Source organism: Varroa jacobsoni, unplaced genomic scaffold, assembly GCF_002532875.2.
Source record: "Varroa jacobsoni isolate VJ856 unplaced genomic scaffold, vjacob_1.0 scaffold_318, whole genome shotgun sequence".
NCBI lineage: Eukaryota > Metazoa > Arthropoda > Arachnida > Mesostigmata > Varroidae > Varroa > Varroa jacobsoni.
The window spans coordinates 61170-83612 of NW_019213220.1; the positions used below are offsets into that span (position 1 = coordinate 61170).

The 22443-nt window shown below is 49.2% G+C and overlaps 1 protein-coding gene across 1 annotated transcript in view; it reads left to right on the forward strand.

The window, feature by feature from the left end:
• The window catches only part of Snoo (Sno oncogene), a 64428-nt gene that overhangs the window by 12175 nt on the left and 29810 nt on the right, over positions 1 to 22443 (forward strand). The window lies entirely within an intron of this gene.

Below are 22443 nucleotides of genomic sequence, written 5' to 3' on the forward strand. Positions count from 1 at the left end.
ATATACAACACAGAGTAACAACAAAAGTGAGAGGGCAGCGCCGCTGGCAGCCGCCGTAATCGTAATGGTCGAACACTAGAAGTCGTTCCTTTGTTGTTTTGCTTTGCAACACTTTGCCTTCCTATTCATTTTTCATTAGGTGGTCCAGCGCAGCCACCCGCCCCGCTGACGCTGGCAATCGCAGGGGCATAGTGTGTTGGTTTCATCATTGACCACTTTCCCCCCAGTTTCCTTCTCTTCATCTTTGGCGCCCGCTTTACCGCTGCAGCTAGCCATAGGCAACTGTTTGCCCTTATCGTCGTTAAGAAGAACGAAACGGCACCAGAAAAGAAGTCACCTGAGATAATACCGAACGACCGTCAGACTCAACTAAGAAAGACCAGAAAGTATGAGCTAGGCAGCGAACGCTGGCGTGCCAGCATTCGTCGTTTGTTGATTGGACGGGTGTCTGGCTGATGAACGGTCTCCCTACGCCCCCTCCGTCACCACAACCGGCCCGTCACTTGCCCTCACCATCAGTACACATCACAAGCCCTTATCTCCACCCGTATCCTTAGCTGTGCTACTATGAGCAGTAATGATAGTAATAGCCGAAGAAGTCGCCGCTTCATAAGTATTTTACACTGTGGCTACCGATACTACTACCTCCATTATCGCCGCCGCCGCCGCCTCTGCTGCTGTGTTCGCATTTTCCTGTCGACCGCTATCAGCCCTCCCTGGTGGGTCGCGGGCTGCCGTACGGAGATTGAGTGACGACTGACTCAGTGAAGAGTGAGTTAACAAACTGAGCTAGTGAAACAAGCCACCAATGTAGCGCATCAAATAATCCTGTTCACAGCCAGAGCAGTGTTACGAGGACGGCGACGGTGTTGGCCAGCAGTCGGCTAGGTACCGAGCGAATGAGTCAGGAGCCTATCGACGACACACTGCAGAAACCGCGTTAGCGGACAACCATCGCCGAAGGAGCGAGCGATAGAACAGCAGCAGGCGCACAAACACCTGTAGACGTCGCGAAGGCTTCTGCCCATCGACAGTTGTTGCACGCTGCGAATCGCAGCAACAACAGTGCGCTTCATTCACTCGTGTGAGCACGAGTGAAATGTCGGTTGGCGATCAGGCGACATTACAGGAAACTGACAAGTAGAAGGAGACAGACTCCGATAGGCGCATTCGTGGTGTAAGTAGTAGCCAACTGTGATAGCGCAGTGGGTACGTGCCTGCATGCTGAACTTCGTAGACGTGTGATAGTCCAGGTTCGAATCCCGGCACAGGCACAGCTCATTTTCTGCTGGCAGAAGCTAACCGTCTGAAGTAATAATTCATGTCTAACGGCTGAAGCAGACCCAAAACGTCTTCTCATGCACCTACTATGCTCTGGTGAGGTTTCAACTGCGCAAAAGCGAAGCTGAACCAGCTAGGGCCAGCAGTAGCTCCGCTGACGCAGCTGGTGTTCTAGCTGTGTTTACTGCTGTTACTGTCAATGTTATTTTTTATCGTTTTTGTTGTTGCTGTTATTCTCGTCACTACCACTTACTCATATCACGTTTCAGCTACACGTGAATATAATAATAATAATAAGCGCCGCAGTTTCTGTGCTTGAAGCGCTGTTTCATTGTCCATAGCGCACGCATCAGCGGCGTTGGCCGGTCACTGCCGCCGGTATCTGAGGGGCAACCCGCACAATAAGAACGACGTTACAGTAGAACATCGCAAGCGTCGGCGAATACCGGCCGGTGACGCAGCGTAAATAGGCACGGACGCATGTTGCCTTCATTGCCGTCAGAGTTGTAGTCGTTGTGGTGTCCACAAATTCAGGGAACGGATGAATACCGTTGGGACAATAGTTGCTAGCAGTACTTTGTTGCGAAATGTGTTTTCGTGATGGTACTGTTCGTTGACGAAAAAAAAGATATGGGCTCACGAAGAGGGATATACGATGGAACATATTAGTTTACCTACAATGCGAAATACGAGGGTAAAGGACAACGGAAGGACGATGTAGACAGTGTGTGCGTGTTGAAGACGAGTGAGATTTAAGATTTTGAGGCTGACTGCCGACGATTATGCCGGGATGATGCTTGGGCTATGTGAGAAAGGGAATTGAGTAATCGAACAAAAAATAATTACGTCAATAGAAAAACACGTTCTTTTTTTTGTTAATATGGTGATAACGATTGTTTATTTATTGATAGCAGTGGAACATGGAAGACGACGCCCTGAAGAAGTCAGCTGCAACTAGACTTTTTATAGCGTGGCTAGATAAGGACATCCTCGCCTCAGGGTCAATCATCTGTTAGCACTTCCCGCCTGAATTCGGACCACAACCCTAAATTGACCGTAGTGCTTCAACCACACACACACACACATTCTACCACCCAAATCAGTTGAAAGTTCGTTTATTAGCTACCCTTAGAAAAACAGCAGCCGATGCTTCAGCGTCCTAGCAGAAGTGGATGCGTGTTCATGGACGATTTCCAAATGTTAGCGTGCATGCGATCGCGTTCCGTCACCAAGTAACCATACGACTAGGCGTACCGGAAGCGTCTGAGTAGAGCGCAACGACGCCTGGCTACCCGCAAGTGACGCCTCGATTATTTAAGCATGTACGCTATTTCGATAAAAGCCACTGTCAAATTAGACATTAGGCACACATACAAGTACTAACACGTAAAAGGGATTATGAAAGTATCAGACTGCCAGTAAAATTCTGCCTCATTCTGCATATCTTTCAATCTTTTCTCTCGTTTTGTTTACACTTGCTTTTCAGCTCGGATGCAATACGGATGCTCTTGCAAATAGAATTTCTATATCAGCCAGTAGATTCTGATGGCACGCAGAGCGACAGAGACAAGCTCTGGTGAATTGCGGCCTATTTGTTTACGACTCTCTATGCGGCTCCGAGACCATCCGCGATGTCGGGGGCAGTCAATGGATAGTTGGGCTGTGAAATCTTCGATCCTCGAAGATTTCACAGGCCAACTAGCGCACCTGTGAAACTAAAAACCGGAGGGGAGCCACCCCCACCTGTCTTTCTCTCTCCCTCCCTCTTTCATTATGTGCTGTTATTTTCTCGGCCATCTTCGTTTCGGTGCGGCCTCTACTGCCGCTGCGCTCATCGCGGAGCTCCGACGTAGGACTGTGCCGTTGAGCAGCCGTTCGGTCGATTAGGTACAACGAAGATATTTCGTGTCGTATTTTTCATTACTGGAATAACGGAGGGATCACAATGTCTCTTTCTCGAAGAAAAACAAGCGCTTTCTTTTCTCAGCATTGGGACAAGCACGGCCGAGGAGAACGGCGGTCCGGAGTCCTATCCATTTCTACTACCCGCTCGAGGGCCAGTTATACTATTGTGATAAAAGTATAATAGAATAGCGCAGGGTAGTGCGCTTTGCGAACCTGGTAGAACTACGAGTAAGCTACTCTAGTATGATCCTCAGTAGAAGCAATTTTCGCAGATTGTTACTCGCTATGTATGTGCTTGTGTTTGCTTTCGCGGCGTGAGTTCAGGCCGGATGAAGTGGGAATCCTGATGAAAGCGTAGTGATACTGGGCACGATCGAAAAGCAGATTAATGCTGGACAGCTGCGTCAGGATGGCGGCTAATCAAGTACCCACAGCGTTTCTAGGCCTGGGTCCTATTCGTTTCTGAGGGCGGACCTGATCGCAATATGCATAAGATACGAAGGACATAAACTAAGGCGAAAACAGCGCCGTGTAGAGATTCGAGCGTCCCTTTCGTCGACCAGTCGCTTTGAATAGACTGCTGATCAACGAGAACAGGTTTTACATGTACACGCAATTGCATTTTGGTGTTGGAGTTGATCCAAGCCAGTTGTAGAACTGTCCAATTGGGAAGGAAGTTACTAAATGTTTCAAACTTCATTCGTTGCTACTCTAGCTGAGCATTACTTCGAGGCGCTAATAAAGCGAAATGTGCCGCCTACACACAACCCACCTCCCTGAGTTTACAAGGCAAACACGTTACGTCTGGAAAAGTAGGGAGACTACAATCTAATAACGTGCTTGTTTTCTAAGAAATAACACAAAATGCTTATTGAATAATGATCTGATGAAACTTTTCTACGGTATTACATTGCACCTGCTTCGCATAGCCCCACCATTATCTTAAACAAAACCAGATACGAGAAACGCATACTCTCGTGAGTTAACTGTCACATAATACGCCGATGCAATAGTTTCTAAGAGTGCCTGGGTTTTCCCCGATTTTATATGGAAAAACATCCCTGCACTATAGGAAAAACAGTTTCATAGCAAACATCAACAGATATGAACATCTGTGTTTCTCCGAGCAACAAACAGAGCCGTAGCCAGGCAAGGAATAATATGGCGTTTATTTACGCAATATCGAATGCTAAATACGACCGTCAGACTGGACGTTGTAATCAGCCGTGTAATGTCCTCGTCGTAATGTGGAACGACCGTCGCGTATCGCCCAACACCCTACATTTCATGCTGTGCCCTTATGTTGCATTGATAGAAAACCCCAAAGTGCACAGTTTTTTCTCTCGTTTCCTCTTCGCTTGCATCTATGAGTTCGTTCGTGACTACTTTCCTTCGTAGGCTGCAGCATATGGCTCGCACTTGTGCCGCCTCTGTTCAGTCAAAGCAGGCTACATAATTACGTAATAGATAGGACAGAGGTCAGGCCCACTTGTTTCTTTCTATTTTAATTAGTGATTAACCGTTAGCTCGCGATGTCTAAATGCGCATCGAAACAAGGCGCATATGCAGATACACGAACCTGCGTATATTCGCATGTCTGTCGAGTTTGGCTGTGGATTCACATTGAGCCTTGTCGTTGCAGCCGTGTTTAGCGGCCGTTAGCTGCTGTCGTTACCTAGTGGGTTAACATGTGTTCCACTACCAAGATTGATACCCTTACGGTTCCTTACGTGCGTTGCCGTTCTTTTGGATACGGTGCCTTTTTTTGCCCTATGAACTGCTATTCGTGACAAATGCCATAAATAGTAATAGCGGCGTATGTCGTTGGCTTTGGCATCATCGATGAGGCCGGCAGGTGGAAGGAGCGTTAGAGCAAGTGGATAACTGGTCGGCCAGTGGTTGACTAATTCCCAGCATCTGGTTTGTGAGCTTTGTCGTCCGCCTGTCTCCCTTTATACCTAATGAAGCGCAAATAAAATAAACAACCAACGGTAGCAATAGTACGACAACAACAATAACAACATCAGCTGCCATCGCAAAAAACGACAAAAAAATAACGACGTCAACTTCGAAAACGATGAGAAAGACTTAATCCGAGCCGCGCTCGTGTCTGGTCGTCTAACTGAAGTCGTGGCGTTGACCCATCAGTATCAGATTCTGACGGTTCTTCTTTTCGTATGCAATGTAGACTTATTTGTGCGTATGCGCTCTGCTTCCAGCATCTCGTACGTTGTAGCATAAGTCAGGAAACTGCTTGTCGTCGTAGGCTGACGACAAACGCAGACGCGTAAACAAGGCGTAGGGGCGGTGTTGACCGACAGGAAAAAGCGCGAGAAGAAGCCGCTTCAAATCGCAGATTGCTCGTTTTGTTGTTAGCGGGTAATGCGACCGTATTTTTCACTGACGCAGTTCTGGCTGCGATAAAGGACCTCATCCGCGCGTCTGTGTGTTTGTCCACCCGCCGAGCGACGGGCGTTCTCCGTCTCCGTCGAGCTGCCGCCAGCTCTATAGCAGCGATAGAGTGACCATTGCTCTAATGGTTGTCGACGTCCCCGACGCCAGCGGTAAGGTATAGACTTGGCGTTGATTTTGCAGACGCCAATGACTATCGCCGTTTGCAGCAGCCAATGGCATTCGCAGTCGAATTATAATCAGCGCGATCTTCATCAGGAGCAGCAGCAGTGCGAAAAATAGTGCAGTAGCCGCTGCGGCCATTGGTGGTCTTTTGCTTTGGTTTTGTTCCCTTGATCTTCTGTTTCTGCGTCTTACGTCGGCAACCACGACCGGCGCTTGGTGCGGCGCGCGGTTGCCTGCCAGGTCCCAGCGTCAAGAGTAGACAGGAGACGTTGTAGCAGCAGTATTTTACCAACTGTAGCTGAAGCAGGAACGTAAGCGATTTTTTAATCTTTTTTCTTTGCCGCCACCACTACCAGCTGGTGGTAACTGTTTCCACTATCTCTGCTGGATCGACTGCTGTATTGTTATTATTATCTGCAATAACAACAACGTCATTCGCGCGTTTGTGGCCGTTGGCCTCTTCCAACCACATTGCTTCTGCCAGCAGTAGCAGCAGCGGTGCGGTCGTCCGAGACGCTTCGACCAAGATATATGGACGCGCGTCGCATACGTCGCTGCTGCTGCTGCTTCTGCTGCAGACGCCAACGTCGCCGGAGTCAATGCAACTGTTGTGTACCGGGAGCCCCTGTGGCGGGTCTGCAGCCTCTGCCTGGGTCGCTTGCCCGGTCATCGGCGCTATCATCACCGCCACGAGATGAGCACCACCACCGCGCCGCCGGAGCGACTTCTGCATCGCGATAGCAAAGGACGTTGAAGCTGTTGAAATAGATGCAGAAACATGAGGAGCAGCGACAGCAGAGTTGTTCCGTTCGTGCCTGAGGCGAGTCGCTATTGCTGCCGTGCCTCCTGCGACATTGCGGCTCCTGTTTCTACGCTAGTAAACGCGTGGTCTTTTCGGAGCCAGCTGTCGCCGCCGCCGCCGCCGCCGCTGTGTTTGTATCGCTCGACGTCGCTGGTTGAACTGCCACCAACGCGACGTCGTAGTGACCTCGTAGAGCGTAGCGATGCTATTGTCGAATTTTGACGATCGCCAATGAAGCCACAGCTGTCCTTGCTGCTGCTGCATATTCTAAGATAGCCTAACTAGCGACAGGAGCAGGCAAGCGTAGCTGACGCTATTGTCGACTAGCGGCTCGCTGATCGTGTTGTTTTTGTTGCTAGCCCACAAAGTGACATAAGCGACACTTTGTCCTCATTTCGGCTTATCGCTGTATCCTATGATTCGTACGGCGGGGGGAGCAGTCGCTTTCGTTCGGTCTGTGGGGTACAATGCACTGATCGGCCGCACACAAAGGAAAAAGACACTGAAAATAAATAAGGTTAGAGCCGTTCCACTCATCCGACGACGAATAGCCCCTTAGCAGCAAAACAAGATTACACTGAGACAAAATTAGAAATGGACAACTAGCATATATACATACATAATGACAATAATAAATAAGAGAAATATTGGACTACGGAGGCTGGTCAAAATTATTGTACGGTAAATATGTGAGATGAGAGACACGTTTCGGTTCACCCTCGCAAAAGGTACCAGGTAATGCAAACCTAATGCTATTTCTCCGGCTGAAGTCGATAACCAGACGAAAAATAGGAAATTATACGGAATTGATCAGGCCAGTTTTGACTATCAATGCGATTTTTTCTGTAGTTTATTTCTACACACTAAACCCTCACGCGTGAGCAGTATTTTACCTGAAGATTTACATTTAAAAAATCTACACATATATTTATAGCATCATCCCAAGAACGAGAGCTTGAGTTGTTGCCGGCGAGCTAGTCGAACTACGTGAACACGTATTCAGTTTTTAGATATTATTCTGTTTAATTACAGTGGATAACCAAAAAGGACATCGCATGTCCTATAATTTACACAAGCAAATAAACAGACCAACAAAAGAAAGAAGAAATATAGACATAACGCGATATGCTGCCACTGTCGTACCTTGGTGGAAACAGACCCAGCTCTGTTGGCATCGGCCGTCACCGAAGTTGGCCTCATTCAGTCCATCTCGCCTGGACCGAAGCCATACTATGCGCGACCACAATAGCATTCATCAGCAAACTGATAGCGAAGATTATATACCTCGCTGAGGTATTAGTAGTGGCCGTAATGGCTGTATAGAGAAGGACGAACCACCGCAAAAACATAAAAGTAGCGAAAATAGAAGAGCAGCATAAATACAGTATAAGGCAGAACGTGATATGGCCACCGTAAGGATAGCCGTTACAAATAGAGGAGACTGAATCTCCAATAGACAAGAAACATTTATGTATCACAATGTAACCTGCCTAACCTACTGCTAGCTTGCACTGGCTACGGAGAACCGTCCACAACGTACGCTCGTGCCCACGTGTTATTGCTGCGGCCGTAGTTACTACAGACTGTTTGCCCTACTGTCAAAGTCTGTCAATGGCAGCATCGATCTGCTTACCAACAGCGGAGGCTCAGCGAATGAACCATGTTCGCATGCTATACAGGCGTTAACCACTAACAATAGCAGAAACTGTGTGACGTCGGTAACATAGTTGCTATTAAACTCGTTCGCCCGTTGGCCTGCCTGCCTATCTGTATCAGAATTCTCAGTATGATTGACTATAGGGCGTCATCATCGCACCGCATAATAGTGCTGCCTCTTCACGCCGTCGTGTCGCGCGAGTTACAGTTTCGTCTGTGACCTGTCACTAACAAAGAGACCTAGCAAATAACAAGACGCAGCATCACCATCCATGAAAATAGCAACGGTAACAGTGGTAAAGGCGGCAACAGCAACAGCATCTCTTTATGTCGCATACGATAAGATGCCAGCGTACGACAGATTAAAACAGCCATCGTACTCCGTTTCTATATACATATGTATGTATACAAAATACGCAGCTACGCAGAAGATCGTCCTGCATAATAACAACAACAACAACAACAACAACAACTGGAACTGTTGCGCGAGTTGTTGTTAGCGTCTTGTAATAACAACAACAGCAGCAGCAGCAGCAGCAGCAATAGTAGCGGATCGAGCAAAGAGCATAACCTCTCCGGTAGAACTGAAAAAACTATTCTTGATGAGGAAGCCAACAAACAAATAACAACAGCTACAAGGGCCACCAAAGCAAAGCTAGCGACAGTCCTGTCAGCTTGGCTCGTCCACCCCCATGGTGCTATTCCCTCACGGCTGACTGTAGCTACGGCTGATAACAGCAGCAGTAATTGGTGCCGGCCATCCGGCTTTCTCGGCTTCGTCAAAAGGCAGCGGACTGGGACGCTATATGCCATTTGCTGACCCTCTAGTCGCAGTCGTAGATAGCTGGGACCATGAGACGACCACTGGCAAAAAACACTGTAGACCGCGAGGCAGGCCTTGTTCCGGGTCACACCAACTGGGAGATGTTAGCAGTCCATAAACACATGCGCGACGTACACACAAACAGACAACGACTAACTGACTGGCTGACGCAAGAAGAGAGGCGGCAGAGCAAGGAGGTCTGCGGCAATGGCACCGACCACGACAACAGCCCGCAGAAACAAGCTTAGTTGTGGTAAAGGTATGAGTGTATATCGTTCTGCATGCGAATATCAGCTGTAACACCGATTTAAAGCATGAGACTGGTAGACCATCGCAACATTCTGAAGAGGCCAGTATTTCCCGTAATGCTGTTGTCCGCCAGCGTTCCCTAGATGTTTCGCCTGCGTTAGCAACAAGAAAGAGCAACAAGAGAGAATACTTACAGACGAGCCTACTTGTATGTTATCCAATGACCGTAGCGGATACCGGCAAAGTTTAGGAAGAAGAATACTTCTGAGCGGATGTCATACAGAAACGTGCTGTCCTTCAGGACAGACGCTGGCTATAGCCAGATACAGCGGTAGCTCACTAAAGCAGTACGTCCTCACCGTTGACTTACTCCATTGGGCAACGATGGTCTGACCTCTACTCCCCTATGAACGTATTACGAGTCGCAGCTTTATAATAAAATGCGTATTTCGATATATTCGTGCATTTTCTAGATACAAGATATGATATTTTTCATTCACCGTTAGCCGTAGGCGACCATGGACCAACGGAGGGTTTTACTCAAACTACGCGCTGCATTCTCTCACCCAGTCTTTCAAATAACTGCGGCATAAGAAATCAGCGGCAGTCGGTCGTTGCTGCCGTCGCTGCTGATTCGGCCGATCTACCATTCGAAGTTTTCTCGCTAAACATAGCGTTGCTGCCATCTCGCAATAGGTCGCCTGCGTCTCGCAGGCAGTACTACCACGCAACGTAGGCCCGTCGTACCATTCTAGCCTGTTCGTATAGGCACATAGTCGTTTACCATAGACGCATCCTCATAGCTCTTCGTGTATCACTCGATGTTGATGCTGGGACGCCCTGATGCAAGATTCGCTGACGACGGCCACAGCGAGATACCGTCGTTGTCTTCTCCGCATACTCCGTGGCCATAGTTCCATCAGTCGACACCACTACACTATAGAGTACTGCTGTGAATACAGAACACGGGCGCCTCACGCTGCCAGACCCATAAGAATGGCCTCTCCGCCTGTTTTCTCGTCAACGTGTTCTTGTTTCGTGCCTTTCTCACCGCTGTCGATGTCGTCTTCTCAGATAGAGCTCGGCTCCCTGTTTCTCCGTCGGAGGCGCTTTCCTGGCATCCTTTACCCCTGGTTGCTTGCTTGCATTCTGTGTGTTTCTGTCATTCGCTATTTCGACGCTTATCCAGGCTCCCTTTTCATTGTCGCTGGCTTTCTTTAACCGACAGAGTCAGCTGGCGGCGCCGACGGCAGCTTCCATTTGAGCTGGCTATTTGAATGGTTGGTAGATAGTCTGTATTCATTCATTTAGCCTGTTGCTGTAGGCTGCTTAGCCGGCAGCGACGGCGGGACCGGCCGAACGCGCACAGGATCAATAGATGGCTGTCCAGTATCTTTAGAAAAACAAGTCAGGGCACTGAAAGGGCGTGTAAGATGCCCAGTGCTAAGTGTTGGATTTCGGGACTGCATTTGGCCGAGGTTAATAGTCCATATCCTTCTTTAGTGTGCTTTGCTCCCAGCCTTTTCCCATTCATCCATTTTCTTGTCTACTTCGCCGCGATCGCTCTTGATCTCGCGTAGCCTGCGCTAGCCATGCTGGCCAAGCTTCTTCCCCTGCCAGATCCCACCACATTAGAAAGTGGCAGAAGACGCTAGGTGCGAATCGCCAGCCATGGACAGACAGGCTTGACTGAGTTTCTGGGCGCGGCCGCCGCGTACCTTTACCACACCATCCGCAACACAGTTAGAGACAGTCTAGAATCGCGGTTAGGGGCGGTAGAGCGGCCTCACGTGACAGCAGCATCAGCGTTGTCGTCATCATCACGATCAGCAGCCTATTCAGTATCGTCAATGCGGGAACAGCCGCCAAAATTCAAAAATAGCAACATTCAAATCTACAACAAGATAAGAAAAGAGTAGAATACAATATCGGTTGATAGAACGAGGCCCGAAAGAACGGTGAGGGGGTCTAGCTGGCTGGCTGGCTGGCTGGCTGGCTGGCCAGCCAGTGTTGTCCGTGAGATGTCAGAAGCACATGATAATGTTAATTTTTTTTACATATAATATCAGGCTGGTCTAGCGTGAAATTCTGCTGTCTCGATGTTGCTGCTCGGCAGCAGTAGGTATTACTAGTAATAATGTTGTTTGTTACTGCGTGATTGACTTGTCTGATTGGTGTTGATGCTGTGGTCGATCGCGCAAAGCATGAAAACAGGCCGGTAACGGCGTCAGCGTCTATATGCTGTCGACCTTGCGATGAGTCTGCGGTAATGGTGTCTTAAAGAGCTGCTGGGCGTTTTCCTGGCAATAGCGGTACCGTCACTGATATTTAGCTTAGAGCACACTCGTACGCCGAAAGCAAATAGGCAGTACATGTATCTTATCGAACAACAGTAGACGAGCCTTTAGGAGGCAACTAGGAAAAGGCGGCAGCATAGGAGAAGCGGCGCTGATGTTTACTGGCGCAATAACGCCAACAGGCAAACAAAAACAAAAAGATAGTCTGCGTACATTTTCTCATGAAAAAACAAAGGAACAACAGCAACGGAAACGATAACAGCAACGGTAAGGCCACTCCATTGAGTACGATATATGAACGAATTTAGAAAAAGTTGAAAGTCGGAGTCTTCTCATAAAATGGTCAGTGAGTAAGTACTGGACGATCTGATCGTCCGCTGTAGGTGGCGACGCCTCTAAAAGCAAATGATATAGTTCAGGTCAAGTAGGCCCATGTACGCCTTGACATCATCGTCCGCTTTCACGTTTCTAGATTCAACTGTGCTGTTATTTGCTGGCTAAACAGAACGTATGCGAAGGTAGACACTTCGTCGTACTTTAGGCAGTCGTAAGTGCTTAACAACTTGTAATTCCAGTGGAGCTATTAGACCGACTTACGTGAAATTTCGTCAACTTCATATACGAGGTGTCATTGAATGAAGAACGAAAATAGCCTTCACATTGCTTGTCCAGCTTCTGTTTTGCTGATCTGCTAGTCATAGACGGATAGCTAGTCCGACATTACTAGATATAGCTCTAACTGCTCATGCCCATACATGGACGTCATCCGTAAACTATCTTATGAGATCGCTTTAAAATCAACAAATGATTATTATCTATTGACGGTCGATTTCGACTGGCATTCGGAAGAACCGGAAAGGCCATCAGAATCGTGTATTTAGGATCCCCACGTGAAGATGAAGAATTTTCCCTATATTGTTATTGTGATAACATCGTTGCGGTCTGATATGGTCGTTCCAGCTTGTCTGCTTGTGTACATGTCAATAAAACACAAACTGAAATACCCCTCTTTTTTTTTTTATTTGATTGCTTGTCAATTGTTGTTGAAACAGGATTCAGAGTAGCTTGCAAAATTTACTGAATCATTTTCTCTACCGCGTCCGTTTCCGTTTCGGACGCCGTTCAATAGCAATAAGAGCAACAGTCTTGTCGACAGGGGCAGCTTGACCAGCAGAAGTTGCAACTGCTCGAAACCCCAGCATCAATCTACCGTATTGAAATATGGCGATAAGTTACACTGAGCCTCTGGCTATTTACTTTGTCACTGGTAAATTGCGGTGAGTCCACAATAATTGCTTGCTAGCAGCCATTTCGAATACAAATGAAAAGACAACGCTTCGTAGAGTTCTACGATCCATAGTATCTCTGACGCACATCTCGCGCCTGCGCTTGTTGTGTACAGTGGTTCTGTCGAGAGGATGTGCAGGTCTCAACTGACATACGGCGTGTGCGGCCATATTGAAACGCTTTCGCTTCGTATTTCGAATTCGAAAGCCTGTAAATGTTGTCCAAGGACTGCTTGACCTCAGCGTGTCTGTGCGGCGAGAAGTATTGCTTCTCTAACTAATTCTTTTTTTTTTTCTTGACAGCTTCCCCCATCTATAAGTTGCGCACTCGAAAACTGTCACTTCTTTGTGTAAGCGTCTGTGTGCCACCTCAACTATCCCTACATCCGTATTCAACTTACGCTAAATACTACCCACTAAATACTGTCCATGAATAGGACGTAGATAGTGTGCTAGGGGCACGTTACTTAGCAAATGGCCAATCACATAATAGGATCTAGTTAGTGCTAATGTTGTTCTCGTAGAGGGCGGCACTCTGTCGGTGACGGAAGGGAAAGTGACGGAAGGAAAAGGAAGCCAGGGGACAGGTGTCTGATTGACGGCGTGCGGTGAACGGCATCGTGAAAATATCCTTTAGTTAAAACCAGCGCAGTAAGCAAAATCCATTTGGCTATCGGCAACAGCTACAGCAGCAGGGCTAAACCGGGACATTATAACAAAAAACAAAAAAATTAACTGCCTCTGTTTCTAGTCACATAATTGTGTTGTTTAAACAAAGCGTAAATATCATCTGTTCCTTGACCGTCCCGCGTTGCCATGTCGTCTTCGTCGTGCTTGCTGCGTAGTTGTACTCGATCGACATTGTACGCTTCGTTCGCATCGTCGACTGAAACGCGAGCTCCTCTCCCATCGAAGATTAAGACATTACTCAGCACCAACTTCACCGGACCTCCGTTGTCACTGGCGCCAGCAACGGCCATTGGTCTGTCAACAATAGCCCCTTCGCCGTTGGCGATCAGAAGACAACTTTCCTAGTTACAGACAGATTTGGGCTTCAAATGGCGGAGGAGAGACGATGCGCGCCTGAAAAATCGCTGGTGCCACGGCTCTCGCAGATACGTCGACTAGTGCGTGGCCAAGCGACCGCTAGTAGCCACCGCAGACGTTGTCTGCTTGTGCTGTCCGGGCGTCTGTCCAACTGTCTGGTCAAAGCTGCTAGCGGTTGTGGCAAATGCAGCCGCAGTGAGGCCAGTAGGGGCACGACGCGGGACGGCATTTGTGGCGTCTGCGGCAGCAGCAGCAGCAGCCATCATTGTTGATGGTCGTAGTAAGCGTAAGCAGTAGCGGCGCTACAAGCGCAACAGCGACTAGCAGTGGGCAAGCTAGGGGGCCGCAAACGGGTGCCGCCAAGCGAGAACCGAGATCGCACAGATTCTCCAACAGACAGCTGCTAGTGATACCAACGTCGACCGCAACAACAATAGCACAAGCAATAACAACAAAGTAATCATCAGCGCCGCATTGGACGACATCGGAGTCGGTCGGCGAGTACTGCGACGTGTTACTGCCACGGTCGCTGCTGCTCGCAGCGGCTGCAGTAACAACTGATAATGATAATGGTCACTGTACGAATAAACGTTTCTGGAAAGCAACGGAAAAACAGATGATAGACAGATCAATAGGTGGACGGACGGGTAGCCAGACAGGGAGATAGCAGCACCAGTGGGCAAGACCAGCAACAAGTATATTAGAATGAGCAAGAGACATGTATATGTACGTGCAGCATAGACGTACGTGTACGATAAAAAGCAGATCGTTGGCTGCTGGGAGGCAGACAGACAGGCGATGCCGTCGTTTCTGCCGTGTTAGTAATCCATGGTCGAATAGCTATTGTCACTGTTTGCGAACTGGGTGACGCGTATGTACAGGGAACATTACCCGCGCATCGATACTACTACTACTACTAGGATAATTTTTGTTAGTATTATTGCTATAATTCTCACTATACGTACCGTACACACACAGCAGTCAAACGGCTATAGACGGTAATCGTATCGCCGAAAAGATTATAGTCTAACTAACTTACTTTTGCAGTCGCCTTAAATATATCAAAATAGTAACATTACACATAGTATAATGGGTTAGAAGGGCTAGGACAAGGACAACGTGACACAGGACCAGTAAGTAACCGGATAAGTAACCAATTTAAACGGAAATTTAGACAAGGTGACCTTGAATTAGAAAATGAGCCCGGATAGTTACGCTAGATAGAGGCAGATGTTACTGGGATACGTGTATATATGTACATGAGCGATAGGAATCGTCAACGTGAATCGACAATACATCCTGTTATTGTTATTATTCAGGCTAGAGGCGACCGATACAACGTTGTCAACGATTTTGGGGGTAAAACTGATGGCAACTGTGCCAAGAAAAGGGACAGCTGGAGCCAGGAAATTAGCTTTTGCGGCTCTCGTATCATCACTAGATCAGCTGCTGTGGCTAGTGATGCACCTCGAGGGTTGGCCTGCAAGCTCTGTAGTAACACCTAAAAATACATCAGTATATATATTGTGGACATGATTAATTATAATAAAAAAAAAATAGAAAATGAAGAATCGAAAAACAAAAAAAAAACATAGTAGACGATCACCTCCTTATTTTAAGGGGCACTACATTGAAAACAATATTTGCCCGCGCCTTATGAGAAAACGTGCTTGATCGTGGAATCATAACAACATGACGCTTGGCCCAATTGCGAGGTAAATATTTCCTGGAGGTGGGTGTTACGGAGTGACTTTAACCTCACTTCGATTTGATTACATCCACGTTTTACTCAGCGATAAGTTTGAACAGTTAAAACGATAATTATACGGTTGGATTCGAACAGCAGGAGCAGCAGTAAAAATCAGTAGGTAAATAAAAATCTTGCTTAAACGATAGTGTTGCGCGGGGTTTGTGCTACAGCTCATAGTTTACTCAAAAGCTGAAGCTCGTCAATTTGCACTTCCTTTAGCCCTCGTGCCTTATACAGGCCTATTGACCATTGTGTGGCAAAAAGAAGGCAGCGCCGACCTGCCTAATTGGCACCCTTCCTTCCTCAGATCTGCCCTTACTGTATCAGTAATTGCACCCACGACTGGTCTTTCATTGATTCCAGCAGTTTCAGACATAGCTACAGCTTTGTCCTGCCAAAAATTTAAGACTGTAGTTACGAGTGCGTATACCATACGACAAAACTTCATACGACCGTGTGGGGCTTCGTTCAGCTCCGGGACAGCAGCGACTTAGCATCAAAAACAACAGCAATCACCGCCCATTTGGGCTTCGTTGCTCTGCTGGTGGCAGAGAATTTAGAGGCTCGACTATGTCATTTCTAAACGTCCTGCTCAGCGGTCCTGTTTCTGCTGCTGTTGTGGATGCTGGCGTGTTGTCAGAGAGGTATCATCATCGGGTGTGCTAATCCGCGCTGTTATGACTCAGTCGGTCGCCTCGTCTTCTCTTGGTTCCATCCGTCTGTAGCGTTTTCTCATAGGGGGCAGGCGCGATTAATAGTCGACAGAGCTGCGACAGCGCAACAGCTATCGAAGCTGGCACGCTAGACATTGCTGGCCACTACTATGGACACCGACAGACAGACACGATGCTTCCTAGCAGTAGAGGTCTGGCTCGCAGCACTAAGGACCTACTAACCGACCAGCCAGGCCGGCAGCCAGCAAGGCAACGAGGGAGCCAACAAACTTAGCAGCGGTAGTAGCAGCAGCAGCAGCAGCAGTAGCAAACACACATCAGCAGGCTCGATAACCGACTGCAGCACTGGAGAAGCCGGCGAATGGGTAAGCCACAGAGCGATAAGCGGACCCAGTCCTCGTCGTCATCGTATTAGCAATACTGCTAGTGCGGTGGTACCAATATTAGGGCCTCACAATAGGCCGCAGCAGCGCCACTGGCCCCATAAACCGGCTAAGCGATGAGGCTGTGCAGCCGACTGCTTACCGTTGGTGGGTTTTTGCTGGTAACGCCGCCGACCCTTGTTACTGCCGCTCTTCGTCGTGTGTCCGAACCTGTGTGCGGCGGCAGTATCGTTCTGAGCCGCTGAAGCGGCTGGTAGAGACTAACGGCTGGCGAAGCTATGTTTAGAACAAGCTAGGACATTGCCGACCCTGAGATCAGGGTAGATGCGTCGAGACACAAGCTCAGACAGCGGCTCAGACGACGGGCGACGAGTGCTGGCGAGCTGTTGCTAGTGCATCTGAAGAGGCGACGCAGCTGCTATGTAGCCGTTGCCGATACGGCTGTCGGTGCTGCCGCTTAACTACTAGAACAATCAGTAGTGGTTGCAGTGTCTATTGTCGAAGTAGCAGTGGCTGTTTGTTACTTCTTTTCCCTTTCTTTCGTGCATTTTTTGTAGTGCTACTAAAATAAGTGGGGCTGCAGCCGCACGATGCTGCCGGCAACGCTAGAGCTGAGCAGCGTTGGCTGATCTGCACCTTGGAGCGGTGAGGCGGTATTAGCGACAGCGGCCGCCGCGCAAAAACAAACCAACCAAGGAATACACAGACATCCGGAGCAGCGACAAGAACGAACAAAGCCACTCCAACGGCCACTGCTTCTTGAACGGCGGACAGCAAAACGAGAAGCGGAGTGCGGTGCGTGATGCTACAGCGGTCGCCATCGGACGCTACCAGGAGGAAAAGCCGTTGTTGTTGCCGCTGATATCATACGATGATGATGGTGATGTATTAGCGACACCCCAAGAAGCTGGGGGAAGAGTAGCAGCAGCAAACGGCGTCAGTGGGGTAGCAGTCAAGCCCGCCATTAGCCACTATGTTGTACCAGCGACTAGCAAGCAATAGCAGTAGCGGCGACGGACAGCGGCTGGCCGAATGTGGCATATAACATTATCGCTGACTGTAGAAGATCCCATCGCATAGGCATAGTTGAAACGGATCTACAGCGGCATGCATCACAATTATCAACACGAGACAGCGGCGCGTAAACGGGGTGATGGGGAAGGGGGTGTGGGCAAACAGGCAGACGAGGTTAACCGGGCCGCGCCAACAGAAACGGCTACAACAGTGCTAGATAAAAGGGCAGCGGACGTCGGCGCATTGTAATCGGTGTCTAGTAGCGAGAAAACGGCGGGCTACTTCACTGCGGCGGCGGCGGCGGCGGCGGCGACGGCGACGGCAGCATCAGTAGTAAAGCAGTCCCTATGGCGACGTTTAGGCCAGGGACGGATCGCTGTCTGGCTGACAACGAAATGCCAGCACTCGATAATCGGTAGACCTCGATCGCTGACTGAAACAACTAACGGGTGCTGAGGACTGCGCGACCTAGTGGCGGCAGCAGAAACGCCGTCAGCACCAGGCGCTCATCAAGGCGCCCCAGTGACGAAAACAGTCGCTAGTGGCAAAATCAACGTCGACGGTGATGCCGACTGCATCAGCCACAAGAACGGAGCAGCGACTTGCTGATAGTAATAAAGAAACACTGCACAGGGACGGTGCCATCAACAACAAACTGCCAGAACATCTATTATTACTAATACTGCTTTTACGATAGTCGCCATTTGTGGACAAACAGCGTTTAAAACGGGTCAGTAATCTGAGCAAAACCACTGGGCCCTGCTGCCCGTTTCGACCAGATCGACGCCACTGGGGCCGATCAATGTTGTCTGATTAAAAAAAAAAAGCCCTATCGGACTGGAACCGAACTACGGACTAACACAACCGAAGAGACCGGCTAGCAAAGCGGCCAGAATAAGAGAAAATTGACTGCGTTTGTTAGTCTCCGATGCTGCCGCGGTCGGCAGTCGCAATAGAAATAGTAATCATTCTAGCATTAACATATGCGTGGAGAGCCTGCCTGGGCTAATCAGCCTTGGTCATGCAGCTGTATAGCAAATGTTGCAGGTGTTACTGCTGCTGCTGCTTCGGCACGTGGACGGTCCAGAATGCCACTGCATCGTCCGTGGCCAAATGACGTCAACAACATGGCAGGCTTAAGCAGCAGACGGCAGCTGAGTGGCTGAGATTTAACAGCGAAGGGCCAGAAGGGCAGGTTTTGTTTGCTGCCACTATAATGCTTCTGTAGCAGCTGTTCGTGTCGGTAGCGTTATTGCTATTAGTGTCTATAATGATTTTAGCGTTGGCGACATAGCCACGCTCAAAACGACAGTAACGACAATAGCAGCAGCAGCAATAACAACAACAAGACTGGCGATGAACGAACAACCCGATGAGACCCGGCCCGGCAGCGGGTCGAAGTACTATAGCAGGAATAACTACAGAAAGAACAGCACTCTAACAGGTGTAGTGGTAGCTTAGTTTGAGTAAACCTAGCTCCAATCTACGGTCGATGGCATTGTTGCCATGGACGAATCGGAAAAAGACTGCCCATGCGACCAGTCCAACGGACAGACACGACTTGCCTGTAATAGGCCGATGGAATTCGATTAGAGGAGATGCGAGCGAAGAGGACGGCAAGGCCTGTTGAGGTCGGCTGTTGCAGACGTTGTGATTGATATCGGTGTCAACGATGATTTAACGATAGCCGTGGTTATTATTGACCAGCACTGCAGGCAGCGACTGATAGCGTCGCTATCGTTCTTTCTGGCCTGATCCGTGAATGCGAAAAGACGAAGGCACGTACAGGCAGTCAGCAAAGCCAGGTGTGAAAGAAGTTGTTGGGCTCCAAATGCACGTCAATCGAAGTAGCTGAATCTACTTGTTTGTTACTGGGTCTTTGGCGGGGTCCGACGGGACACTGGTTGTTTTTACCAGCAGCGCTTTCACTTGCTCCAGCTAAAGCTATCAGCTGTGTTTGTCTCAGCGCTTTTCGGTGCAGCAATCTATCGTAGAGCTAGACAAGAAAAAAGAAAAAATCAGGAAATAAGGTCATCTACGTGGTGGACCCCATAAACAGGCAAGATCGGCCTCATGGCAAATGCGTTTGACGCGAGGTGATGCGCACGCCATTGTTCAAAGTTCACGGAAGGTCGCTCTCAAGACAGAGGTACTGGTAAAGACCCTTTAGTCTGATCAGAGTTCATAGGAGAGCTAAACACTATATAATGTACGACAAACAGAAAGACGTCATACGACAGCCCGTTTACTTGCGTATCTGTCGAAATAAACCAAACTCTTTAGTCATTGCTGATTTTACTGTCATTTGTAGCACAAACGGCGCTATTGTTCAAATCGATGCGACAACATATGTTGGCATGCAGCAACACGGAGGATTGTATATCTTAGTAAAAAAATGCACGAAGCTAAAAGGAAGTGTGACAAAACATCAGGATTGTTCATCCGATAACGCGCCAACGAGTCGTCTAGTTTCGACTAAAAAAAAAAACACGATTACAGCTGTATCCACAACAATAGAATTATCCAATAAACAAGAACATTCAAACGCAAAGAAAGCGAATTCATTGCCCCCTTCCAACGGATTTCGTCTATCCTGGCCAGCCTGCCTGGACGGCCTAGGTGGCTCCACCCGCCGGTAACTCTCGCGTAAATAACATCGGCTGGCCCAACCGCGTCGAACGAACTCGCCTCGTTGGATGAGCCGATAAGGCAAACTGTCGACATCGGCTTCTGTTGTTGTTGTTATCTGCTAACGTAGCCGGCATCAGGTTTCCGAGGTTCTTCCCCTGCCTCCTCTCTCACCCTTTTTCTATATGTATATTTTCCTCTTTTTTCCTTCGAGATTCCCCATGAGCGGGGTAGATACGACGTGGTTTGCTCGTGTGGCCAATGTGGACTGCGTGAGTGGGGAAATAGGTGCGGTCGCCACTTTGACTGCGACTGTCAAAGACGGACCTCTGGAGGTTTTCTCTACGTTCGTTCGTTCACGTCAGAAGAGAGAAGGACTGAGGCTGATAGCCCCGGTTTGCAGGAAGACACGTCCGCCAGTCGTCTGCCAATTTCGCTCATTGTTGATGTCGACAAAGCAAACGAACTAAACTGGGACGCAGTGGTGAAGGCAAAATCGACGGTGCACATGCAATTCTCTGTGAGACAGTATAATGTAGTAGTACTGCGACTATTGTACTAATGGCGTACGCATACGAGAGGCTGGATGGCGATGGCCCCTATGGGCTGCCGCAATTCGTACAGCAGCTGCAAATATCCCTGTTCAAATACTGGCAGCTGCTGTAGTTGATCGCTGTTGTTCTATTCTTTTTGCCTACCCGCCATGCGATAGGAGTCCAACAAAGTTTTCGTTTGAGACGTAGTTACTGTTTAATGGCACGCCAGCGTTGACTCCACGTGGCCACCGCTCTTCGCGTCGCAAGCACGTCTGGCTAAAACAGTCGCTACAAAGCAGAGCTAGGGCCAGGCAAATCGGAGAGGCAGTCAGGAAATCCGCTACGAGTCTGTCTGCCCTCTAGAAGACAGGCCGATGGAGTACCAGAAAGCGAGAGCAGCAGGAGCCTAGCAAAATGCCAAGGCAGACCCTAGACCAGGCAGAGAGCTAGACTTAACTAAATTAAAGCCAGCAGCTTGCTCCAACGCCTTCTCTACCCCTATCCCAGCGTGTACCCCGATTACCTCCAATTCATACCTCATCACCCGCTTCCTTTTTCCTATCCTGCTCTTTCAAAGGAGCCTTGGGTTTGTCGATAGTAGTAGCAGGCTGTTTGCGCCACGTCGTGCTTCTCTAGTCTCCCCATCGATGTCCCTTTCCCTCTTGCAACTTCCTTGTTTTATCCTCTACTCTATCGTTATTCCGCTTCCCAGATTTCCCTCGGTGTCTTAACCCTCGTCCCAACGCCTCCAAACTGCCCACAGCGTTCAGACCCCCCGTCACAGTCCCCTTCATTTCTTCCAGTCGCACTCGGTTGTTTCCATGGCGTCGGTGGTCGGTGTGGGTCGTCCATGTTCCACGTGGCGGCGGCGACGGCATCGGCGTCTGCGGCGGTGCCACTGCGTGCTACAGCACCATAATACAGTGGTAGTGGCACAAATCACAGGAAAACGCTACCCTTGACGAACACTCTCTCAGCGAATTGTCGAGATGGGTTATGAGAGACCCGCTGAAGAGAGGATAGAGTAACGAGACTACTGCTACCGGGTGAACAGGGCTGGTTCAAAGGAACTTTGGGATGAAGGTACCGCTGCAGTCAGCCGCCGTCGCCGTTGCCGCCAGCGGCAAAATGGGCCACACAGAGCTGTCTCCGGTCTGCGGTCTGCGGAGCGCTCGGCGGAGCTAGGCCCGCCGCTGCTGCCGCCAGCCCCGTCTGGGCCACCGTCACCGCCACCGCCGTGGGGTACTTCGTCGTTCTTCCCGCCAGAGCACGGAGATGCAAGAGGCCGCTCATATCCGCATCGTCTCCCTGGCTAGCGGCTGTTCCTGCAGCGGCTGTTCCTGCAGCGGCTGCTACAGCGGCAGCTACAACTACGGCCTTTCCCCAAACTCCTCCGGCGAGCCGAGCAGCGCACTCTGTAGTTGTACAGGGTTTGCCCGATACTGGGGCCGGCGACCTCCTTCGGTTGCTCAGTGTTTGAAGGCATTCGCAGTGGTAGCAGGACTTCAGTATGCCGCTGCTCAAAACAAGACGCC